Source organism: Vanacampus margaritifer, chromosome 10 (assembly GCF_051991255.1).
Source record: "Vanacampus margaritifer isolate UIUO_Vmar chromosome 10, RoL_Vmar_1.0, whole genome shotgun sequence".
NCBI lineage: Eukaryota > Metazoa > Chordata > Actinopteri > Syngnathiformes > Syngnathidae > Vanacampus > Vanacampus margaritifer.
This window is the reverse complement of record NC_135441.1, coordinates 25,453,590-25,479,431: the sequence shown is the minus strand read 5'-3', so window position 1 is coordinate 25,479,431 and position 25,842 is coordinate 25,453,590. Positions and strand designations below refer to the sequence as shown.

Here is a 25,842-nt window from a genome sequence, read left to right as displayed (position 1 = left end):
CGGGTTTAATACGAGTTTATTAACTTGCGGTAAATACATTTTTTTTAGTTAATGATACACTCAATTCTAATGTTTGTCATGTCAGTTTTAGTTTGTGGAATATATGTCAAATTTGAGTGGTGACGCATTTGCAGCGCGATGGAAAAATTCGATCAAATTCTGGATTTATTTTTTAAAGTTAGCTAGCATTAGCTAGTTAGTTATTTACTAGAGTCAAACACTGACAACACAAGTGCTGTAGATGTCAAATTTTATTAAAGAAAATATGTTTAAGTAGCTGCAGGGGCACATTAGCAGCGCTATTCATGGAAAAATTGGATCAAATTTGGGAATTTTTTAAAGTTAACTAGTTAGTTAGTAAAGTCAAACAATGACGACACAAATGCTGCGGATGTCAAACTTTAGTAAAGAAAATATGTTTAAGTAGCTGCAAGGACACATTTGCAGCGCTATTCATGGAAAATTTGATCAAATTCGGAAATGTTTTTTTTTTAAGTTAGCTAGCATTAGCTAGTTAGTTAGTAAAGTCAAACAATGACGACACAAATGCTGCGGATGTCAAACTTTAGTAAAGAAAATATGTTTAAGTAGCTGCAAGGACACATTTGCAGCGCTATTCATGGAAAATTTGATCAAATTCGGAAATGTTTTTTTTTAAGTTAGCTAGCATTAGCTAGTTGGTAGAGTCAAAAACTGATGGCAGAAGTGCTGCAGATACTGTACATTGTCCATAACTCAAAAATGAATTCAGTGTTTTCTGAAGCCAAATGTGTGCCATAAGACATCGAGTGCAGGTAACGATAGTTTATGGTATCAACATGGAAAACGTTTGATGAATCCTTTAGAAATGCGTTTTCTAAAGCAGACGTTAACAGCTACATGTATACAAAGCCATCGGCTATAGAAGTGGAAGTTAAATTCAAGTTAAGTCAGGACAACTTAACAATGAATTTGGTTAATAAATGGTTGTCGTAGTTGTGAAAGAAAACGTAGTAAGCCATTTTGTTTAGAGGCAAAAGGGCGATTGATGCTCTCCCCACTTGAAACTGACCATTCCACTTCTGTACATTTCACACAGCACACGTAACCTCTGATAAACTGCCACAGTATGACTTTTACACAAAGCACACACTGTCTGATTTCTCCATCTGGAGGCTTCCTCAAACCCGACAACAATAAACTTTTATGGAGAAACGGGGACAACTTCTGGACGCCGTGATTTCTTTTCTTGGGTGGGCCGGTGGCCTCAAGTAAGTGACGAGCATCACCATGCACAGCTGGAGCTCAGGGTGGACCTCAAACAAAGAGCTTATTGGCTACTTTGGCAGTGTCGAACCACTTCTTGTTGCCAGAGCTCCTAATTGGAACCCTCGGCTTAGATGTTTTTTACTGTGGCGACAAAAATATTGGGTGCAAAAGTTGAAACCTCCGCGGCCGGACAATGCTGTGCTTAAAACCGTCCATGCAGTTTTCTCGGGGATTTGTTTTTTTTGTCCACATGCTAAGGTCACTAATAACTTTTTCTTAAGAAAACGTGGTCCAGGGTAAAGATTTTCCAAGTCTCAGGTTTCATTTCATTTTGTTTCATTTATATGTTGATGGAAAAAGTGATTTTGTGCTTTGTTAAACTTATGTTGAAATGCAGTATGATATTCACACAGGGAATGTGCATCTACAGACGTTTCATGTTTATTTTACTACTGCAAAACAGAGCAAAATGACTCAAACTTGAGTTCCAATATGATAATCAGGCTTGACGTCTCGTCATATTGCGGGTCTACACATACAGTTGGTGTTGTTTTTGATTTGTCTCTTACTCAAAAAAGTTTCTAATTGTCTTAAAGTTAGGAATCAGAACTGCAAAACAAAATTCAAAGGCTGTTGCCCAAATTTGAGTTTCAATTTGATATCGAGGAATATCTTTTCGTCCGTGTCCTCGGTACATGTTATTTCAGACCTTGCTGTGCCTATTCCGGAAATGATTTTCCTCAGGCTTCTGATTAAAGGTTGTAGATGTTTAATTGATTTCCTTTTTTTGTGAAACATAGTTCCAAAGGCTTTCGCCGATGTGACAGATAACATTATTCCAAATGTTATTGTACTTAAGACCAATTAGCGACTAATCCTCTTGTGACTCGGCAGTCTTGACCCGTTTTCCGTTGTACCGATGATAAAAAACTGATGGTGAGTCATTGCTGCGCCACGCCCTCTTAAAGCACCAAACAAAGCGTATGCGGCGCCTGCGTCTTATTAAAAAGAGCCTCGGTGAGACTCAACCAACGTGCCTAAGGACCATTTGTGATTACTTTTGACACTTAGTGCTGGGAAACCCGACTTTCCATTTCGTGAAAGGGGATTGCCCGACAGGATTATTCCATCACCGTTTTGATGGCCTACTAATCCTGTAGATTTGAGTCTTGCCGTGTTGAGGGTGAACACCAAGACCTCAGCGATCTGCTGGGACTTGTGCGGAGGACAATAGTAATGGCTCGTCAATCGGGGGATTGACGCACAATAGCAAAAGAATGAAGTCATTCAAGCCAAGATTACAGACGAGAAGCACTTTATGTAGTGATGAAGGCCACATACTGCAATCATTTATGGGGAAATTATCAAAGTGCAGGCAGGCGTGTTGTTGACATGAACATAAGAGCAGGACGACCTTCATGTAAGGCTCGACATATCAACCCTGACTTCCAGCTGTCAACCATGTCAGTGGAATGAGCTCAATGGAGATGGATCTGATGGCATGCATCCCTGGGAGAACTTTTTTTTTTTTTTTTTTTTTTCATGCGGAAAAAATCAAGAAGAATGCAACAGTACTGCATTGCTGCGTAGGCGTGGGACAAAATATCAGGTGGAAAAACAAATTGTTACCTCTCACGGTTACAATACTGTGGATACATTCTCAATACTCTCCATGTTTTGTTCACATACAGTTGACCAACTGAAAACTTTTTTTTTTTAACTCTTTTACTGCCAAAGACGTTAAATGACGTTCTGCGAAAACCTACGGAGGAGCGCCAAAGACGTTAAAAGACGTCCACCCATTTTTTTAATTTTTTTTTTGAAACGGGTGCAGGGAAGCCTTGCGGAGCTGTGCTGAAAGTTTCAAGCAGGTCTAGTGAGCCTAATGACTATTTTTGGCCCCTAGAAGGCAGCGATGACTCTCTTTTGACAAGATCGGGTGGGCGTCAGCAGAAGACGTGAGGCGGGGCTAGAGTGTTGAGGGGACAATGGCTGAAGAAGCCATAATGGCGGTTGCAAGCAGCTCACGCTAGAGCCGTTTTTATTTATTTATTATTTATTCCCCGGATAAAAAGGCCGTCAAGAAAGTGTAACGTCTGCACGCGAAACAGACAATGAAAGTGAAAGTAATCTGTTGTGCGAATCCTGCTCCCTCTCCTTGCACGCAGGGTAGTGTTACAAAAAGAAAAACTGTATTTGAAACATCCACATAATTGTAAGTAGTACCACAGTTGCACACATTTGTAAATAGTTTGCGAAATTGTTTTGTCAAATTGCTACACTGTTGAATGGAAATAAACGTATTTTGCAAACTAAAAACACTTTTTCATTGTTGGTGAAAGCGTTTTACAGAAGTAAAGCACTGTTTAGGTGTTTGTGGCATCATTCATGGACAAAAAGAAGTGTACAATTCACTAGAGTGCATGAAATAACATCGTTTCACAAAAAGCTCTTTTTCTCCGCTTTTTGTTTCAAAACAGAGCATTTCGGTCAAACTAACCATTTTGTATTGTTGATTACTGAAGAACGGAATAAGGTAGAAACAAACTTTTTTTTTCTGATAAAAGATGAGAGTTAAATCTTTCATTTGGTAGTATGTGTTTCCATAGTCCAAACATTTTCTGTGGACCTTGAAAGATCAGTCAAAATGCTTAAATCGGCTGGCACTGGCCCGTTTCTGAAAACGTCTGGCAGTCAAAAAGTTAATACACAGTAAATTCTGTAGTGTAAATTTAGATAGGGACCAAAGAGAATTGGTTTTAGAGTAGGCAAGAATCACAACTCCACCAAGACAAGATCTGATCGGTAATGGAGTAGATGTCACGGACTTCCGACTTCCGAGTTTTACACATCATCGCCGTTTCCGTTCCAACACTGGCCCCCCCCCCACCCAACCGCTATCGGCTATCTGAAATGCTTCGGACACTGAAACAGACACTACACACTCGCAGCCTCGCACCCGTGGATGGGGAATGTGCAACCGAGGGGCACAAAGGCGGAAGCGCACATACTAGGACGCGGCCCACACGTTGCAAACCGGAAACGGAAACAAAGTTGATGGGTGAAAACCCGAAAGTCGGAAGTCCCGCCTCCTCCGTGGCATATAGTCCATACTGTAATAAGTGTGCAATTTAAGCTCTCTATTTACTCAAAGTAAAAATATAATAATAATAAAAAAAAAGAGGGGGGGGGGGGTAAACGTTGCAACCATGAGCACATAGCTAGCAATGCTAGGTTGGCTAAATTAGCTTGCGAGTGTGTTGCGTTAAACCCAACAGGCCCATATTTCACATGAAGTACATTGGTGACAAAATTGAGACAAGATCCTCATTATTTCACGAAACTGTTTTCACTTTTTGCGCCAGTTTTTGTTTGGTGGTGTGCCGTGTGCTTTTTCAAATAAAAAATATGTTCCCTGGCTGAGTGAAGATTTGGGAAGTTTGGAGTAGACAAAAGTGTGCCTGTTGATTTTTGACGCATTGCTTTAGCCCGAGTCGGCATTTATCTGATTTAGTTTGGAAATAATTGTTTTTTAAATCCTAACATAACATTGGTAGAGCTCGGCAACCTGACCTCTGTGAGAGGTGAAATATGACCCCCCCCCCCTATTTCAAGAGCGTCCACATAGAACTCGTCACTTCAGTGGAAAGTACGGGCGTGATTTACGACATCAGCGAGGCTAATACCGCTTCATAAATTCAGCCGTCGACGGCTATAGTAATTGAACATGTGCTCCGCTAGCGTTACATCAAAATGACGTTTGGTGGCAGTTCTGAGAGAAAACCTGCAAATAAAATAGTTGAGGTAAAACTGCAGATTCTGGTGGGGATTAATCACTTTTAACGCTCCACTGCTACATTTCAGAGACAAACTGTGTGTTTTGGAAGCAGATAGCATGTCAAAATATTTCACTGAGTCTGAGCTTTTAAAGCTCGTTACCGGACCGCTCTGGAAATGTAACAACACGATGACTTTATGATATTTTAGCATTAAAAAAATGGCAGCTTGGCTCCGTTACCGCAGACACGTACACAACAATCAGTCGTCGGCTTCTTGTCGCTCGTGCATATTTTTCTTGACACGACGGTCCACAGCTGCGTTTGATTTTTGGGGTAAAAAAACGGGCTGCAGAAACACGATTTTAGATAAATTTATCTGGTTGTTTCCACAGTTCTTTTTTTGGCACGTGGAAGCATGTTCATGGGTCGTCATGGGACAATAATTCTTTACGCAGCCGGGCTTGGACAAAAAGCAAGATCCTGGTGGAGCCTTTTTTGAAAATTGATGTTCTTGTAATGAATTACAGTCCTCACCTTCAGCATACGACAAGGGTGAAGGTTACGATTAGCGACGAGCGCTCTGCGAGAATCCAGGCAGTTAAAGCTCATGTGTGTGCATTGGCCAAACTTATTTGGCCTCACATCCAATACACGCCACTGAAAGGCTCTCTGGGGGTCACCTCAGCCAAGCGAAGAATTACGTGTTTGTTCGGAAACTACAAAATGCCTAAAAGGAGTTGGAAGCTGGAACAATAATTGCAAGGGGGTTGGAGGAGGTTTCATTTTCCCGAAAGCTCATTTAGCCGGTTGATGCCACTTTAATGACTGCCATCCACACTTTGGCCATTCATAGTCCTTTTAACTGGAGATAGAATTTCACCATACTGCATTGTGGCATTATTACGCAACAAAAAACAATACAACGCATCATTTACACCAAAACAAGAGCCAGGCTTTACTTGTCACTGATCGTGATTGATTTGGATCATTGAATGGCAAAATGTTGAACAATACAACAAACCATCTGCATGTGCGGCACGGCGGAAAAAAAGCAATTAGATGACCGGCGTTTGTGATGGCACCCTCGTGAGCCGAGCGTGTTGCATATTATCTCCAGCCAATACTTACGTTCAATGTTTTTCCACTTGGCCATATGTACATACTTTCCATCTCCACGCTTCTTTGAGGGAATCACTCACAAGAGACGCGTTATTTCCACTATCTGCTTCCATAGCACTGAATAACACTGAATTTGTTGTGTCTCAGGGATTACACTCTTAAAACTGTTGGGTTGAAAATGGATACTTCGACTTGGTCAGTTGGCATGGGATCGAACCACAACCTCTGGGTTGAGAGATGACCACTCTACCACTGAGCCACGCCACCCCAATAACAATCAATGTTTCTTATGATGGTGTATTTTCTGAACAAGGGTTACTTTTCCTCACCATCCTGTTTTTGAATCCTTCCTGCCAACCCGTTAAACCAAACACTTGGAGGCTCCTTTATTTTTTATTTTTTTTGAAAGATTTTAATCTCCTCACTCATGCTGTTATTAAATACTCTTATGATTGTTGGCGCGGCTCCAAGCTGCAGCGGATGAAGCACACGCACAACAGGGAAGGTAATCCTCCGAAATGCTCGGCGAGTGTTTACACTGACATCCCATCTCTCGCTCTCGTCTTACGACTACCGCGCGCCGCTGTCAGATCTTGTCATCTGTGTGAAGAAGCAGAATGTTGGCCGGCCGACAAGTTCCCCCTTCTGTCTACGTCCAGATCATCCAAATCAACCTGTCCCAGGTGCTCCGTTTGCCTCCTTCCTTAAAGTGGCCTCAACATCCCCCCCCCCCCCCCCCCTCAACTTTGTGATCACTCTTTCAGCCTGCACGCAAACGTCTCTAGCAGACGGCGAGACAATCCGAATGTTTGCACAGGCCTCATCCTTGACAAGGACAGGCTGCGTGTGCGAAACGAATTTGATCAAATGCGCACTTAAAAAAAAAAAAAATCAGGGGTCAATAGGTGGGGGTGAAAATTTTGCAGCTACCGCATGAGGTGGCTTCCCTCCAAGGCAAACACTCACCGGTGCACGTGCCGAGACGGATGACTTGGGGTGTCTAATCCTGGCCGGAAAAATGTATAACGTACCCCTGTTCACTATTTATTTTTGCAGTTCAAAGCGCTGGCAACAATCTTGGTGCGCACAATCGGGTCCAATGCACCTCTGATTGCCACAGTTGAGGTTTCGCAGCACCGCAACTGTTGACCGGGGCGGATCGGGTGCCAGCCATTAAACTGCACATCCGCGCCACGGGGTTGCCAAGGGGGGCTGCCAAAGGGGCTTCAAGCGTAGGACGCAAAAGGGATAATGTTAAAACCCCACTTTTGAACGCCTGATTTTGTGCAGCTTGGTTTTGGAGCACTTGCTGCTTTGGGTTTGACCTTCGCAATGGTCACGATAAGTCGTGATTGGCAGATGAACTTGGCTGTGAAATGTGGCTGTTGCTAACCAACACACGAAAGGTCGTGTCATACTGGAAACAGTGGAACCTGTCAAGCAAAGGACAGTTCTGTGGTGCGGTGTTTCACATCCTGGCTACAGACTTCTGTGTGGCATTTGTATGTTGTCTCCACGTACATCAGCTTCTTCACACATGCCAAAAACATTTATCTTAAGTGAAAACTCTAAATTAAGTCTGTGGGTTTGAATCTGCAGTTGACTGAGGAGCAAAAAGCATGGATGGACTAAATCGGTGATTCTCAAGTGGGTGGTTGAGATCCAAAAGTGGGTTGCGGAGCTGTTTTTGTTTGGTTGTGGACAGGTAGTAAAAAATTACAAGTGGTCCTCATTCCAAATGAACTGTTTTTCATCTGATGTCTATGGCCTAGAAGCAGGGATGTGATTTTTCCGCTAATTCGCGGAATTCCGCTTATTTTTATCTCCCTCAAAAAAAAAAATTCCTTTTTTTTTTTTTTTTTTTAATAGTTCATTGTGTATGCACATGACTCCGACAGATAACATCTTCTGCTATAACAAAGACATTTGTGGTATGCTCTAATATGAGTTACTTTTTGGTCATGATACAATTATTTGTTCATGAAATTTGAACCCCTCAACATTATTTATGTGTTAACTTAGTAATCACATTAGTTAGATATGATGATATTCTCAGTGATAGTTTTTAAAAGCAAAGGCAGTCCAATGTTTTTGAATGTGACTGATTTTGAGTTGACTAAAACTGCCATTTTATATGGGATAGTTCAATATACATTGAAAATTTATGCTGTTGTTTTGTCTATTTCTTTGTCATGTGAGGGTTAACCGCCAGACCCCCGGCTAAATTTTCTGATAATTTCACTTTGGTCAAATCACATCCCTGTAGAAGTATTTCATTTAAATATTTGCTGTAATTATGACTTGGTTACGATATTTGCGAAGGTTAGTGATTGGTTAGTGAGCAACACGTGTACAAAATTGTTTTTGATTGCTGCTGCAATCAAATATTCAGACTTTCATTTTTATGCATTTGGAAAATAATTTAAACTCTTAAAATCTGTGACGGCTGTTTTGGTCGGCATTCTTCAAAAAGAAGACAAACTCTCCATGTTACACTTTCCGAAAAAGAAGAAATCTGTGCAAGTTATTCATTATTGTACCTACAGTTGTGTTCAGTCACTTTCTCAAAAATGTTCTCTGAAAGGCACTTTGTATATGTAAGCATGTCGCGTTATGTTTAAAAAAAATGATACACGTAATGTTTTAAAAGCTATTTTGAACATGTTCTTTATTAAAAATTTGCATTTGTAAAAGTAGGTTACAACTATAGGAAAATGCGGGTCCCAGGTTAAAAACCAACGGACTAGATCAGTGGTTCTCAACCGCGGTCCTCGAGTACCCCGATCCAGCCGGTTTTCCACTCCTCCCACAAGCAACACAGGTATTTCAAATGATCAGCTAATCAGCAAGCTCTGCATGAAGCCTGATAACGATCCTCAGCTGTGTTGGCTGTGGAGACATGGAAAACAGGCTGCATAGGGGTACTCGAGGATCGGGGCTGAGGCTTCTTCCCACCTCCCAAATGAATACGTGCTAAGTTCATTGAAGGCTCTTAATCGTCCATCGTGTGAATTTTTGTTCGTGGCCTGTGATTGACTAGCTAGCCCAGCTAGCAGCTAGCCCAGGTTGTCCCCCCCCCCCCCCCCCCATCCCTCAACCAAAGTCAGCTGGGACTGACACCATAGCGCGATAGAAAATAGACGGCTGGATGGATGTTTTCTTAACTGTTGAACTACGTCGTTTATTCACAGCTAGAGCTGTAACCAACCTGAAAACCATCGAAGACAAGCATTTGAGATACTGAGAGAAAATGGAAGGAACCTTTTTCAGTAAGAAAGTTGTTGGAAAATAGAACGTTGGGGAGATGATACGTTCCATCATCGTTTAAGGTTAGATTTTATTGAATGGAGACTGGAATGTTCTGAACTCCTATTTCCCCCATCAATATTAATGCTGCCTAAAGGAGTCGTGCCAGTGTGGAGGTCCGCATGGAAGAAAGTCTTAGTTGTGGTTCTTCCCCAGACCACAAACGAGTTGCAAGTGAATCAACAGCGCTTCTGCTCATTGTGGCCAAGTATGCACACCCCAATTGCTTCAAGACACGATTAATCGAGTGGGTGAATGGCATGCAATGGGAAAAGGAATGTCTTAATTCCCCATTTTGACAATTTTGGGCCGAGCTGGTGAAAGGACAAATGTGGTGTCGCCTCTGGTCACATTTCCTCGACTTGACACTTTGACTTCACTGTGACACATCTTCATTCTCATGTAAGCGCACACTGACGAGCGTATAAGCCAGGCTTTTTTTTTTTTTTTTTTTGCTTTCTCAGATGCGAAACAGATCTTACCCCACAATCCGAGGTTCTGTGCCAAGTCGGAAAAGTTTCTCCCTCGGCTCACGCTTACACCCTTCCATCCAATCCCGAGGAAAATTGGTCAGTTCAGGTTTTTGGGGGTTTGAAATGCAGCTGGTTGCACTGGCAACTCTCGAGCTTTTAAGTCAAGAGGAGCTAGCGTTGACGTTCCAACCGGGATTGAAGGGGGGCCTTCTCATCATCTTTGCATTTTGTTGTGGTCTGAAAACATTTAAATTATATCGCATGGTTGTGTTTTTTTTCCATGCGTAATTGTTGCGGTCCACAGACCCGGGAATACCAAACATGAAAGGCATTGTTGTGATGTCTTTCCTCAACTGTCACGCTTAAACGCCTTTTGGTCTTGCGAGCCAAGGTTTCGACCCGGTTTTTACCCGTAGTGATGGGAACAGCTTGTGAGCCGGAAGGGTTGCGCACGTGTTGTCTTGCCAGACGCAGTAGGACGCAGTAGTTTGGATTCTGACAGCTGACCTTGTCTTTGCTGAGACGTCCGCCTCTCCAAGAACCGAACCGTCTCCCGTACGGCACGTTATGAGTGAAATACATCAGCGCGCCGAGCGTACGAAAGCCAGTCCATCTTCCTGGGAAACAGGTGCGGAACTTAACGTATGCACACTCAAATCGGTGGGAGGATTGCTGCTAAAAGTATTCGCGAGGAAGCAAGCTGCTCATATCTCTGACATGAAGGCATTAAGATGGGGATGAAAGAACCAGATGTGCGTAATAAATCTACGTAAGAGTCGAATGTGTTTGAGCAGGGTGCACATTATGTACTAATGCAGATGATGCAAAAGTTAGCAGAACTGCGTTTTAATGCTAGGATGCTTCAAAGGAACACTGGCTCAAGGCTCTGTTTGGATTCATTGATTTGCAACAACAACTAGCGTGTCAATTTCTTAACTCTTTGACTGCCAGACGTTTTCAGAAAAGGGATGCCGTGGGTGCCAGCCGATTTTAAGCATTTTGACTGATCTTTCAAGGTCCATAGACAATTATGTGTTTGGACTATGGAAACACACCTACTACCAAAAAAAGATTGGACTCTCATCTTTCATCAGAAAAAAAAAGTTTGTTTCTACCTTATTCCGTTTTTCAGTAATCCACAATAGAAAATGGTTAGTTTCACCTCTGTTTTGAAACAAACGTCTTTTAACGTCTTTGGCACTCCTCCATAGGATTTTACTAAACGTTATTTAACGTTTTTGGCAGTCAAAGAGCTAAGGGTTGTTGATGAGGGAAATTATTAGTGGGCATTTGACGCTCATTCTAGAATTGCAACTGGTAGAGTACAACAAATTCTGACATGATGGTTTAGTGTTATATCGCGTTTACTGCGATTGTTTTGTGGTAACAACAGTTAGCATGCTAACTAGCCGCTTGGATCCCTTTCAAATTTTTAATTCGTCACGTTGGCATGAAGGCAATATTCTGCGGAACTCGGAAGGTCAATCTACAAGTGCAACTGGTAGAGTGCAACTCGCATCCCTTTCAAAAATATTAAGGTTTTTTTTTTTTGTTAATAAATATATAATGAAATAAAAATAAAAAGGAGATCAGTGATGATAACATGTCAAATCGGTAAAATTACCGTCTGAACAATACTGAGCTCTCCAGGAAAAAGAAAAGAAATAAAAAAATAAAAAATATTAAGGGTTGTTGCTTTTTACGTTAGTCACGTGTAATTGGTAGACTGAAACGGATGCCGACATGTTGACTGCTTTGAGGTGACAAAATCTGCTTTTCTAACATCTCATTTGTTGTGAGGCAGACGGGACGTTTTTAAACACCAGGTGCACAAACCGTTAATGTAACTAATAAGGTTAGTGTGGACAACTAACTAAAGAAATAAACTAAAACAAAGAACTGAATCATAACTAATAGTTTGGAAGCAACTGAAACTTAAATACACACGAAGGAATTGCGCAAAATGAGACCAAAATATTCACTTGAAAGAAAACTCGCAGAACCAAGAAAGAAGTACTAAACAGATATTTTGGTGATTGTTGAACTGACGAACAAAAAGCTGAATGAGGCAATGTCGATGAGCAAGCAATAAATCTGCCATTGCTCCTTTGCTTCTCCGGCACTTAAGTACCTGGCTTGTTGTCTTCGTAATTCGGTGTGTCCACACCAACCCAGGCAACCGCAAAAACAAAAACACAAAACATTCACGCAGCCAGATAACAGGAACGTGACACATTTCGTCCCTGATAAGATTTGAAGTGCAGGGATCGTTTGATTTCTTACAGTTTGGCTTCATTCTGTTTCTGCTCTCGCATTGGCCGCCGTCCTTTTTTTTTTTTTTTTGCGAGCCCCGTCTCGGGATCCACTTGGAAGCGTCCACGGTGGCCTTGACTTCGGGTCTGCGCTTGAATGTGTGCAATTCATCCCTTTGCTTGAAACCAGACTGAGCACAAGCTGCCGTCTTCATGAAAGAAACGAGGGAGGGGGGGGGGGCAATGTGGTTTTAATATTCACTGATGTAGTGATTCATACAGTGATTGGGGACACACTCAATGTGGTTCATTACAAACGGCGATGGCAGGAAGCAGCCGCGGGGTTTACTGGAAAAAAAAAATAAAGAATGGCACAATAGTAGTTTACTGCTTTCAATGGTGGAAAGTAGCAAACTACTATATAAATACTTTGTTACTGTATTTTCCGTTCCATTTCCCGTGTATTAAATGTTTATAGCATATTTGGGAGATTGTTTAGGTTTTAATTGTTGTTATTTTTTGCAGGTAAAAATCAATGGGCGTCAATCCTTTGTGAGCCCGGCTTGGCCCGATACCCGGCAAATAGTGGAGGTCGACTGCACAGTAAGTAAACAAGTTGTTTAAATTACAATTTTTAATCGTAATTAATTGCATGGCTTAACTCACGATTAATCGCAATTTTTTATAGCTGATCTAAATAGACATGTATGTTTTTATACTCTTAGCATAAAAGTGGGAAATGCTTAATAAAATAAATAATAATAAAAATATGGTTGCATCTTTTAGTTATTGATACAGCAATCTCATAATAATTCATGAAATGGAGTTGAAATTAAAAAGATGTACTGTACTGTAAAAAAAAAACGTGTGTGTTATTGATTTGTGTTGAGGTCAGTTTTCTGCCACTAGATGGCATAATTGTATTTGTAAGACATTGGTGACTGAGCTAATATTTCACATGTAAATTGAGAAATTCTGCACATTTTTAAAATTGTAAAATACAACTTGACCCCATTCTCCACAAATAAATGAATTATTATTACTGCTAAGTTGACATGGGCGTGTCTGCTGCGTTGCGACTGGACTTCACCCAGTACAGGCTTTCCAAAAAAGGGGCCGTTATTAATCGCACGTAAAAAAAAAGTGGCGTTAAAGAAACTTTAAATTAACTCAAAATTAATGCACTAATTTTGACACCCCTAGTTTAAATAGATTGGATCAATTCGGATTGGTGATTGGTTCTCTTTTTTTTTTTTTTTTAACTCTGTGATCGGTTACAAAATCTTGATCGCATAAACAAGTATCTATACGTCTACTTAAGTACCTCTAAGTACCTTTGCCAGCTCTGGCTGCTCGGACGTGTTGCTCGTGTACGTCAGTTGTGTTGTGTGTTGTGCATTCCTGTGTGTTGCGTAGCCCTGTGATTGTTGTGCGCATTACTGGTACCGAGTGCCAGGCGACGTTTGGCTGAACCCTCCGCCGCACACGTGCATCTGATTTACAGCTCTCGGACCGGCAACATCCTTCTGACGTTGCGCATGTTAGTCATCTTCACTTTCAAGCCGATATGCTAACAGCTTTTCAAACAAACGCCATCAACCCCCCCCCCCCCCCCCCCCCCACACACTCCCTCCGTGCTTCCTTATGTTCTTATCATAGCGTGTGTTCAGCGACTGTGTGAAAAGTCGTCCCGGTGTGAACTAATAATGTGCAGCTTCTCAAATGTGGCTTGAACAATTCATTGCAATCGCTCATGGCAGGATGTGATTGTGTCTTTGTGACACAATGTGCAGCTGGAGGCCTCTTGGCAGCCTTTCCTGAACAATTTGCTTCAAGGCTGTTGGGAGGGAAGTCCACTTCTTGGCTTTTTGTTTTGTCCCACATGGGAGAACATTTTCCAAGGACCCTCTCATAATCCTGACGCTAATTACACATAACTACCCTGTGCACCCAAAATGCCGTAGGAGTTCAAATATTGCCTATTTTTGAGAAAACGACTAATTTATTATACTTTTCAAAGAAACACAAAGTTACAACGATAGAGTATAAAGTTAAGTGTTTTTAAGATAAAGTGAAGTGTTTTTTTCTTAAAGGTGCATTGTGCCTTTTAAAAAGATAATATTAAAGCTTTTTCTACATTATGCAGGCTCCACAATGCCCAGATGAGTACGAAGGGCCCTGACTGTTTTATTCTGACGGTACCTGTCAGCTTTTATCTTCCCTTTATAGTAGAGTGTGCGGAGCCGCACACGCCGCAGTTTCGTTGGGGAGGGGAGGGGCGGAGTTTTTCTTACCTCATCTGAAGTCATGTCTTCGTTTGTCACAGATACAGTTTCACTTTGGGCCAGAAGTGGCAGTCGTGAGTAAAAAAAAAAGTGGCAAACTCCTCAAAGATCTTTTAAAGCAAAAAAAGGTATTTTGTTCTGATTAAATAAAACATGCTAATTTTACAAGAATAATGTCATATTCTTCCAAGTTAAATTCACAATGTTACAAGTCAAAATTTATTTAACAAGTGAATTAAAAAATACAACTTTATTTTCAGAAATATTGCATCTTCATTTCTGGAAAAGACATCACAATGTTGGATAAATAAATAAATAAAACAAACAAATAAAAATTCTCTATAAGAAGTCCAAGTTTTTTTCTTTCTCAAAAGCAAAAGCGCTTTTCTTTTTCTAAAAAAAAAAAAAAAGGGGAAAAAGACAAACAAATGAACAAGTGACATTATTCACGCACGTAGTAATACGTCACACTCGTAATTCTTGGAAAAGTTCTTTTTAACAGTTTTGGAAAACATGGAAAAACACAACAAGTTCAACAAACGACGAGTCCGGTTGAGTCAACTCAACTTTTGGTGCTCAATTTTGTGGCCCTTTCATATACTTTTTTTTACATTGAAGGTGGCATAAGCCATCATTTAGTTTCAATCGTTTATATCTTTTATACCACCAGGACTTCAATGAAATATATATTTTGTATAAAATGATTTCATTTTCAATTGTTCATGTAGAAGTGAGTTGATACGCTTCCACAATCGTTTTTTTTTAAGGCTATTAACATATGCTTGGCCTGTAGCTGCATTATTGACACTATTTGAGGCTTTTTGTTCTTTCGATGAGAGATGTTTGTTATTTCAAGTCGAAGAAAAGCATATTTTTCCTATCATCATTACCCCCACTGCTTGTGTTGACCCTTTTTTGCATAATTGGCCCGCAATGCTGTTATTTGAGACCGCAGCGATCCTTTTGAAAGTCATACATACTGTCCGCTCCAGTCTTTGTCACGACTGCGTTTAATGTAATTAAAGTAGAACAAAAGTAGCTGTGGCACACTTACTGGCTTAGTTTGAAATGAGACGTTTTCCAGAGGATGGAAAAAAGAACAGCAAAACGATTTGAAACACATGCTTGCGCAAGAAGGCTCAATGGCGGGGAAACTAATTTGCTTTTATTTTACTTTTATAGTCTATTGAAACGGTAGAAACTATAAAGAGTGTCCAAGAGCAACAGGGGCTACAAATTGTAGCACTTTTAACAATATTGATGAATTTATGCAAATTGTGTTGAAAGACAATTAAGCTCTTCATTCCTTAAATATCATGCATTTTTTTTTCACAATTTTTTTTTTTTTCAGGAGAGCTCAGTATTGTTCATTCGATTTGACATCATCATTGCTCTCCTTTTTAAAAAAAAAATAAAAATAAAAAAAATAAATAAAAATGTTTCTTTTTGGGGTTTTTTTTCTCTCTTTTTTTTTTTAAATATATATACATATATATACATATACACACATATTTTGTATGTGGGTGAGCATGTGCATGTGCGTGCGTGCGTGTGTGTATTCATCAGTTCATCTAAAGCCCATTAAAAAAAAAACATACTAATAATATAATATAATAATAAATTGCCAAATGCAGAAACATCAATGTAAGTTATCACGATGTAGTGGCTCTCGCTAACAGACAGAATTAAGTAACCAGAATTAGGTTAAAAAATTCTATATACGTAGACCATGTTTCTATAAATTTTGATATTTGTTTTTTTTTTTAAGGCAGATATTTTTTCCATTAAAATGTGATTTATGAGGAGGTTAGACCATTGGTCGATATTCAGAGTTTGTTTATTTTTCCAGTTAACAAGAATTGTTTTTTTAGCGATAGTAAGGGCTACAAGTGTAGATTGAAATTGTTTATGTGGTAAGTCAGTTGTTGTTAGGTCACCTAGCAAACACAAGTTTGGAGATAAAGGTATCCTACAGTCCAAAATAGCGGAAAGTTTATCTAAGACTTTAGTCCAGAAATACATAACCGGAGTACATAACCATAAAGCATGAACATAAGTGTCTGTAGTGTTTTGTAAACATTGGAGACAAATGTCGGAGTCTGAGAGCCCCATTTTCTTCATCATATATTGAGTAATGTATGTTCTGTGAATAATTTTATATTGGATAAGTTGCAAATTTGTGTGTTTTGTCATTTTAAATGCGTTTTCACAAACTTGAATCCAAAAGTCAGATTCCGGTGCTATAGACAAGTCTGTCTCCCATTTCGAGATGGGTAAAGACAAAATATACTGCGTTTGTTTACCATGACGGCCGTGGGCGGGGCTAGGGCAAACCAGTAGTCAGAAGATAAAAAGCCAGCCCTCTTGAAGATGAAGTGTTTTCACTCATGCAGGCAGCACTTCTTCACGAAGCTGCCCAATTACACTTCAGTTTGCAGAGGTGGCAAATCCAGGTCCAGAAAGTAAAACCCCTGCCACATTTTGGCTTTCACCCCTGTTGCTAGCTAGCTAGCTAGCGCCCTAGCAGGTAAACGAGCGCTATGGGAACTAAAATAGGGAGCTAGCTAGCTAGAACTTGAATGTAAAAACCCTGCCACCGTTTTTTTCTTTAGCTAACTAGCTCCCTGGCACCTAGAGCTAGAGTTTTTACTTTCTGGACCTGGATTTGCCACCTCTGTTCAGTTGGTGTACGCATTCACATGTGGCACATAACATTGGATATGTCACCAAATAAATAAATGGAACATAAAATGTTCAATGTTCTAGAAAGAGACAGAAATATACCTATAATTTTTCATCATGTAGTGACTTTATTATTATTATTATTATTATTATTATTATTATTATGATCATCATCATCCTAAGTGAATTCTTTGTACCACTGAAAACCAAGCTCACAACGTAACCAAATACTGTGGACTATTATAACAAATCAACCCATAAAGAAAGTACCGGTAAATCCAGTACAATTTTGAGATTTAAAAGTGATATTTCAAATTCAGGAACATTAAAAGGATTATTTAAACAATGACATTGAAGCTCTTGTGCTCATTCATGCCCGATTCGAGTTTGTTTTGTAATCAGTTGTAAACAGATGCCAACGCATTCCCATTGTAATTAGCAATAGATTTAAAAAGTAAAACCAATTGAACTTGTTGGAGGAAACCACGGACTTAAGTTTGGACATGCTTGGCATTCTTACTCGTGTTGTTCAGTTTTCATGAGACAAAACATGAGAAGCGTTGCCATTGTGGTCAATGATGTCTTGTTTACGTTACCATTTCCAGTTCTGGGTTGTCCGGCTTGATTTCAGCCTGCTTGTCCCATGTAATCGAGAGGCCAAACCTGATGTACATATTTCCTGCACATACATGAACACATCGATCATTTTACAGGCTTTTTTTTTTTTTTTTTAAATTCTCGGGGAGGGGGAGGGGGGGGGGGGGTGTTCTTCCACTTCCATTCAGAGCTTGGGACCAGTTGGAACAGATCAATCGCTCAAATGACATTTGCTGAAAGGTTTGGTGGGACAAATGAAGTTGGAAGCAGCTGATGAGGACGCTGGCTTGCTGCCATTCCACCATTTCAATGGCTTTCCGCTAGTGGCCGACTAGGGTGGGCCGGCCTGCTGTTAATAGAGCAAAGCGGCCTTGAAGGGGGGGTTGGTGGGGTGTCAGGGGAGGTCACCGCAGAGCATTGGAGGAAATGGGCCTGTTGCAAAACAAATGGAAAAGATGTCACTGCTTTTAAAGTTGTTGTTTTTTTGTCTGTTTTTGTAAGTGATTCATCAGGTTGTTATTTGATATTGTAAAAAAATATATATATATTTATCATATATATATATATATATATATATATATATATATATATATATATATATATATATATATATACATATATGTAAATATATATATCTATATAAATAAATATATATATATATATATATATATATATATATATATATATATATATATATATATATATATTTATATATATATATATTTATTTATATATAAATATATATATATATATATATAAATAATTGAACATAATTTTATTATTATTATTTATTATTATTATTTAAAAAATGCTGATACATCATATAATTACAATACAAGAAAATCTTTAAAAATTGCCACCAGTATACTAAAATCAAGAATAGGTCTAAATAGATAGATGATAACTGTTGTACAAAATTAAAACTTTTTTTAATGCAATTGCTAAAAATATTGAAAAACAAAAACTTAGAGGATGAGAGGATGTTTAACATCTTTGTTTTGATATAATTAAACATGATCAGTGTCATTTCTGGCAGCGGTGTGCAGGGGTTCTATAGGTGTCATCAACAGGGAGGTTATGTAAAAAAAAAAAAAAAAAAGTAAAATATTATTACAACCCAGCCATTTAAAAAAAAAAAAATACTATTATAAATAATTATAAAAAAATAAATAGTAAAAAGCTAATATTTGTTATTGAAGTAATTGACGTATCAGGTTTTCATTACAGAATTTTCTGAACTGTAAAAATATGCCTTAACATTACGTTGAAAAAGAATTTTGATATTGCAAACAACAAAGTCCCCAAACGTTTCTCAATGGAGGAGCAGCTGGTTGGTTTACACGTAGACACCTGTGTGGATTAAGCTCCAGTTTCCTTCTCCCAGAGGCCTCCATCCTAGACTGATAAATGACGCCGGGCTCTCTGGATGCATATCTCACTGACACGCATGTCGCAGGCGTGCTGCTCTTGTTTCACGCTGGAAATCTCGCGCAGATCCAAAATAGAAAAGGTCGGGCCGTCGAGTGTTGTCGCTGCAATCAACTTTGATGAGTGGCGGTCGGGGTCTCTCAACTTTGAACTTTGTAGAACGGCAATACAAATATTTGTGCAAGCCAGCGGCATTGCGTCATTGCTCGTCAAGTCATTTGTCGTCAAGTCATCTAATCTTTGGTCATCAAGATGTTAGTCAACGGTCATCAAGTCGCCGCTTCAAAAGTTTTCCGTCATTTTCTCAAGATGACAGCAGTTCTGTCTCGAGCAAATGAAAAACTGGAGGAGCCAAAATTTCCTTCAGCTAAATCAAAACAAAACTGAGGTGAATTACCATCCAAACAAATAACAAACCTTCGTTAATAACATAGACATATTTTTAACATTATTATTTAACGCAATTAATTAATTTATATTGAAAAAGCCGTGAAGGCAACACACTGCTCATTCTAATATCCACAAACGTAATTTTCTTCTACCTAGTCGGGGAATCTACATTCACGGGCACAAAAGAAAAGTTTACATCAAGATGATATGTATGGTGACTCGCTGTCTGCACGCTATGTTTAGAACACACTCTAGCTTTTGTCTGTAGCCCGAAATAACTTCTAAATGCGTCCCCTCCCCCCGACCACTTCCACATTAGTCACCGTATTTTCATTTGTGATAAAAAAAAAAAAAGTGCCGCTGTCACATTTGCTTGATCCTTCAAGTGCAAACTTAAAGAACATGTTCTCCATTTGCTTTTCCATTCCTTCCACTTTCCTCGGATCCGCAGACGTCTCTGCGCTGCTCTCACGGATTAAGACAACACAAACCAGTCGGCAATACAACAAAGACAAATGTTAAAACAATTGACTGGTCGCACGGCAGTAACGGGGCTTTCCGATCCTGTTACGCTGATCATATCGGGACTCGTTTTGGTGGAAATGCGTACTGCTCGTAGGACAAGATTTGTTTTTAGCAGTTCTACTAAGTAATCGAGGCATTGCTTTGACGTCATCAGTCATCAAGTCTTTTGTCATCTTGTGATTGGTCATTATTTCAGTGGCCATTAAGTCATTGGTTAGCAAGTTATTGGACATCATGTAACTGGACATCATATATTATATTTTGTGACTTGCAGTCAGCATTAAGGAAGAACACACAAGTCTTTGTCTGAACACTAACATAACTTCTAAATGTGTTGATTTAAAAAAACGTTTTTTTTTTCAGACCCAAGTATTTGCTTTTTGAAGTGTCAAAATTGCCAATTAAAGTGGAAGTCAACCGTAATCATTTCTTGACAATAATATGTTACATGTGACCTCACTAGTCAACACATGACATTCTGATTAATATTACATTTGTGGAATATGAGTTACACAGCAAAATCCAGTTATTTTTATCCATCTCGGGGGGGCGGCCATTTTGCCACTTTCTGTCAACTAAAGATGACATCACAGTTGCTCAAGGATCAGGCAATGACCAATCACAGCTCACCTGTTATTTAAAGCTGAGCTGTGATTGATTGTTAGCTGAGTCCCGAACCAACTGTGATGTCATCTTCAGTCGACAGCTAGTGGCAAAATGGCCGCCCCCTGAGATGGATAAAAATGGCTGGATGTTGCTGCATAGCTCATATTCAAATGTAATATTAATCAGAATACCATATTTCGACTCGTGGCGCTGCATAGAACATACTAGTGTCAAGTTTTTTTAAATGTCTTTATTTTTTTGGGGGGGTTCAAAGTTCTAGGTTAAAAATCAACTTAGTCCCACCGCAAGCAGTTAGAAAAGCAAAGCAGTCAAACCAAAGTTGTTTACCAGGCCCCACAGTTCCCGCATTAGTTTTTTTGCCCAAGTTAACCCGTCGGCTCGAGTTAGTCGTCAGCGTACAGTTCAGAGGACGAGCCCAGTGGGAGAGCTGCCGCCACAATGGAGTCCGACATTTCAAAGACTTTTCCAAAGAGTCCGGGGGAAGCGGGATAGTGATGCCAATGTCTCGCGCCGTAACGCCGTAATCCCATTGTCCAATCGGAGGATTAATGTTGCTTTGGTCTTTTGTTGTTTGTGTGTGCATGTGAGATTGGGGAGAGGAGGGTTGTCTTCGGGGGGCCGGCGGTTAATGGGTGAACCAAAACAATACGAGGTTCACAGTCAATTACAGGTCGCTCCCTCTCAACCTTTGACCTCATCTGTTGCTGCCTACAGACATTCTTCTTTTTAACAACAATACTCTGACAACAATGACACAAACGACCCTTCCGGAGAAAAAAAAAAAAAAAGCTTTTTACTCCAGTATACTGGGACACAATTAACTCATTCACTCCCAGCCATTTTCAGTGAAGCAACCCCCTTCACTCCTGGCTGTTTTACTGGATTTTGACTGATTTTGCAAGGCCCACAGAATATTGTTTTCTATTGCTATAAAAACATGGAACCTACCAAAAGAAAGATTAGACTCTCTTCTTTCATCAGGAAAAAAAAGTATATTTTTATCATTTTGTGTTTTGCAGCAATTATCATTAGAATATAGCTAAGTTTCCATATTATTGGGGAAAGAGCTTTTTGCAACATGGCCCCTGGTTGATCTCTCTTATACTCTGCTACCACCTGCTGGCCGTTTTTGTAATAACAAATATTGCGTTAAGCGACCTCTTCATGTCAGAAGCTGTATCGAAGCTTTCTGTATGCTCTAGCATAAAAAAACACCTAAAAAACATATTCATACGTTTTTGGGAGCAAATGAGTTAATAATTCAAATTAGTATTTTTCATGAAAGTTTTGCTCAAATCCCATATTGTACAATCTGAGAGGTGTTCAAACTCTTCTTGTGAAGCTTTACATGCATTTTTTGGGTGAGAAAATTCTTGCAGATTCACATTTTTTAGGATCTAAAAAAAAGGAGCATATTTTTCGAGAAACTTGGTTTGCCTTCGAAGGTTTCGCGTTGCTCGTCCTACTTCAATACATCAAACTACAACATCAGAAGCATTTTTTTTCTATAGTGTTGGAAGGCTTGCATTTTTCTGCAACCTTACAATTTTCTTTATCTGAAACATTTTGCTCAAATTCAGAATTGAATATTGCTGGCGTTGCAGTAAATAATACACTTGGGGGAAAAAAAAGTTTGTATCTTGGTTGTCTGGATGCTTGGTGACGGAAAAGATGACGTTTATCCAGTAAAGCTGATTTCACAATCTTGGAGGAATTGAGACACTGCTCCTTTGTTTCAATATTTTTTGTCGGCTTGAAACATTGAACATCATGCAGCGGAAACAGGAGGGGGCCATGTTTGTTCTCATGTGAACAGGTGGAAACATTAACCGTAGTTGGCAGGTTCTCCTTGATTGGCTGAGGAATGATTTGTGTGTGTGCGTGTGTGTGTGCGTGTGCGTGTGGTGACTTCACACTCCCAGAGTGCAAATGAGGCAAATGAATCTCTGTGCGCTTGCTAATTGATTCCTCATTTGCACAGACTTGAAACAAAAGCGGGAGTTTTAATCACATTACCATTGGGGGATGATTCCAAATGTATCCGTGGCTTTATGAAATGTTATATTATTGTCCTGAGGGGGGAAGCTGATTAATATCTTGGTAAAAACACAATGACCCCAAAGATAACAAAGAAGTAGATAGGATAAATATTTTTTTTATGTGTTTTCATTGCCTTCAAGCTCAGTTCACATTTAAGAACACTTATGGAAACTGCAATGTGGGTCAAAAAGAGAAAGTCCATTTACACCCAAGTTATTATAACTAAATAATTACTCATTTATTACATAGTTAAAAAACATGTTGAGAGTTCAAAAACCCTTGCAGTAATATATGTTTTGTAAATGTTACACATGCATCTCTCCGGGACTTGAAAATCTTACCAGAAAAAAAAAAAAAATCACTGCAGGTCTTCAGTTTTTGTGATCTGGATTGTTTTCATGGCCTTCAGCTCCATTCACATTCAAGAACACTTATTGAAACTGCAATGTAGGATAAATATTTTTTTTATGTGTTTTCATGGCCTTCAGCTCTATTCACATTTAAGAACACTTATGGAAACTGCAATGTGGGTCAAAAAAATGAAAGTCCATTCACAAACAAGGTAATAACTAAATAATTACTCATTTATTACATAGTTATATACCATGTTCAGCGTTCAAAAACTAATAAATGTAGTAAATGTTACCAAATGCATCTCTCTGAGACTTAAAATTCATCCTAGGGGGTAAAAAACAAAAAATTACTGTCTGCATGTCTTCAGTTTTTGTGACCTGGGTTTCCGTACTGGAAGTCCTTCCTTCCTGAACATTTGATGTTCAGCAAATGTTGACGCATCATTGGACAAAAAATACTTTTTTTTTTATTTTTAGAGCTCAGTATTGTTCATTCGATTTGACATCATCATTGCTCTCCTTTTTTTTAAAAAAAAAACCCAAACAAATCAATTAAAAAAAATTAATAAATGTTTTTTTTTTTTTAAATATATATACAAATATATATACATATACACACATATATATATATATACATTTTTTTTTTTTTTTTTTTTTTTTTTTAATTTTTTTGTGTGTGTGTGTGTGTGTGCATGCGTGCGTGCGTGCGAGCGTGTGTGTATTCATCAGTTCACCTAAAGCCCATTAAAAAAAATCCCATACTAATAATATAATATAATAATAAATTGCCAAATGCAGAAACATCAATGTAAGTTATCATGGACAAAAAATACTGTCTATCATTATAGCAGCAGCATGGATTGGTTGGATGCCACTCAGTAAGTGGACACGATTTTTGGAAGGATCTTTCCTTACACTGGTTATAAATGGCCACTTTGTCAAACATCCATTTGAACCTTTTTTGATGAATTAGCTGTGAGTATTTAAGAGTGAACAGCTGTTTTGCAGAGGAGAAAAAAAAATCAAAGCAGCATAAAAATTTCGTCACACTTCTTTAAAATCCAACCGCTTTGTTTATCGTCAAGTCCTCCGTACTGCAATCCTTGTCTTTCTTTCTTTCTTTCTTTCTTTTTTTTTTTTTGCTGAAATCCCAGAAGGCGTTTGGCCTACATGAGTCGACATCCTCGGACTATTTCTGCATTTCGTTAGAGAAAGTTTGCTGCTTCAAGGGCATGATTAATGATTAAGCAGGCAAAAAAAAACTTCTCATCAAAGCTGCGCGGCGTATTGTTAAAGTTTGCAGTGCTTCAGGTTATAAACCGGCAGCCTTTAGATGAAATGCCGGTGTTGTAATATGCTAAGAATGCTTTTTATCTCAATGTTTTACGCTGTATAAATATCCTGTTGGGCTTTAATGGGGTACATTATTGATTTATTGTCGCGACTGTCTACACTTATATAAGCAATATTTCCAGCACTTTATCGTGTTTACATTTAATGTGGAATGTAGGTTGGAATCGACGTAGCACTTGTTAGATTGTATTGTGTGTTTTCAAAGTGCTACTGGTAGTGACCAAGAAACCCCAAAAGTGGCCTGTTAAAAAAAAAATAAAAAAATGAAGGGGTGGAGGAGGGCATTTTTCAATCCCTGATATCAACAAACGTTGAAATGTTTTTTTTTTTTAACATTTGCTCTTTTATCTGCTAATTTTGGTTGTTTTTGAACACTGTACATTTATTTCTAAAAAAAACTTTATTATAGGTATGGAAACAACATATAGTTTTTAATGTGGATTTAAAAGCATTCACACTGCCGACTTCATTTCTATTGACATTTTATTTAATTTGAGGTGGTTTAGATTTTGTGTTTTTTACCACAATCCTACAGTATCTCATTCGGAACTTTACTCTTTAGCGGGAATTTATTTATTTATTTATTTATTACAATTGTGTTTTGATCTGCTAATTCAAGTTTATTTCTAAAAATGCTTTAAAATACCATTACTACAAGTATGAAAGTAACATGTTTGTTTTGTTTTGTTTTGTTTATTAAGAGCCCCATTAGCTCCTGACACATCTCAGCAGCTAATCTTCCTCGGGTCTTTTCAAAGTCATTACAATCATTTCAAATGAACATATACACACCTACACTGTAGTTTTTAACGTGGATTTAAAAGCATTCCATTCACACTGCCCACTTCACCTCTGTTGACATTTTTGTGCGCAGCATAACAGCTAGATGCTGCTTCACCCTGTTGCTTTGAACTCGGGGATCTATCAATTTAGGGTTAGTGTTGGATTAGGATTAGGGTGTAAAAGTTTAGGTTGTGTAGATTTTGTGTTTTCACCACAATCCTACAGTATCGCATTAGGAAGTGTACTTTTTACGATTTGATGCGGTTCATAATCGACTAAACAAACTAGACTTCAATTGCAATTGGCGTTAAGGTGCTAACCTTTGAATGGGGTAGAGTTAGGCTATGTTTTAGGATGCGCAGTTAGGATTAGTAAAATCATAGGACAAGGTTATGATTATGGCAGAGTTGGTGGGTCAGGTTTAGGTTTTTGCTTCATTTCGGGCATTTCGCATCACCACCAAAGGGCAAAATCAACTATAGTTTGATTAAAACTGACTAAAGGGTGCTAGTGTAAAAACACCCTTTCAATCTTTTGTTTGTGCTTTGAACGTGACAATGTTTATATTTTGCCCATACAAAACATCTGTTTTCCTCACTTTA

The 25,842-nt window shown here is 38.9% G+C and overlaps 1 long non-coding RNA gene across 1 annotated transcript in view; it reads left to right on the top strand.

Moving 5' to 3' along the window:
* LOC144059133 (uncharacterized) overlaps positions 1-25,842 on the top strand; it is a 119,137-nt gene that overhangs the window by 44,812 nt on the left and 48,483 nt on the right. The window contains exon 3 of the long non-coding RNA XR_013295568.1: positions 12,703-12,780. This is a non-coding gene — a long non-coding RNA (uncharacterized LOC144059133). The remainder of the gene's footprint in view (positions 1-12,702; positions 12,781-25,842) is intronic.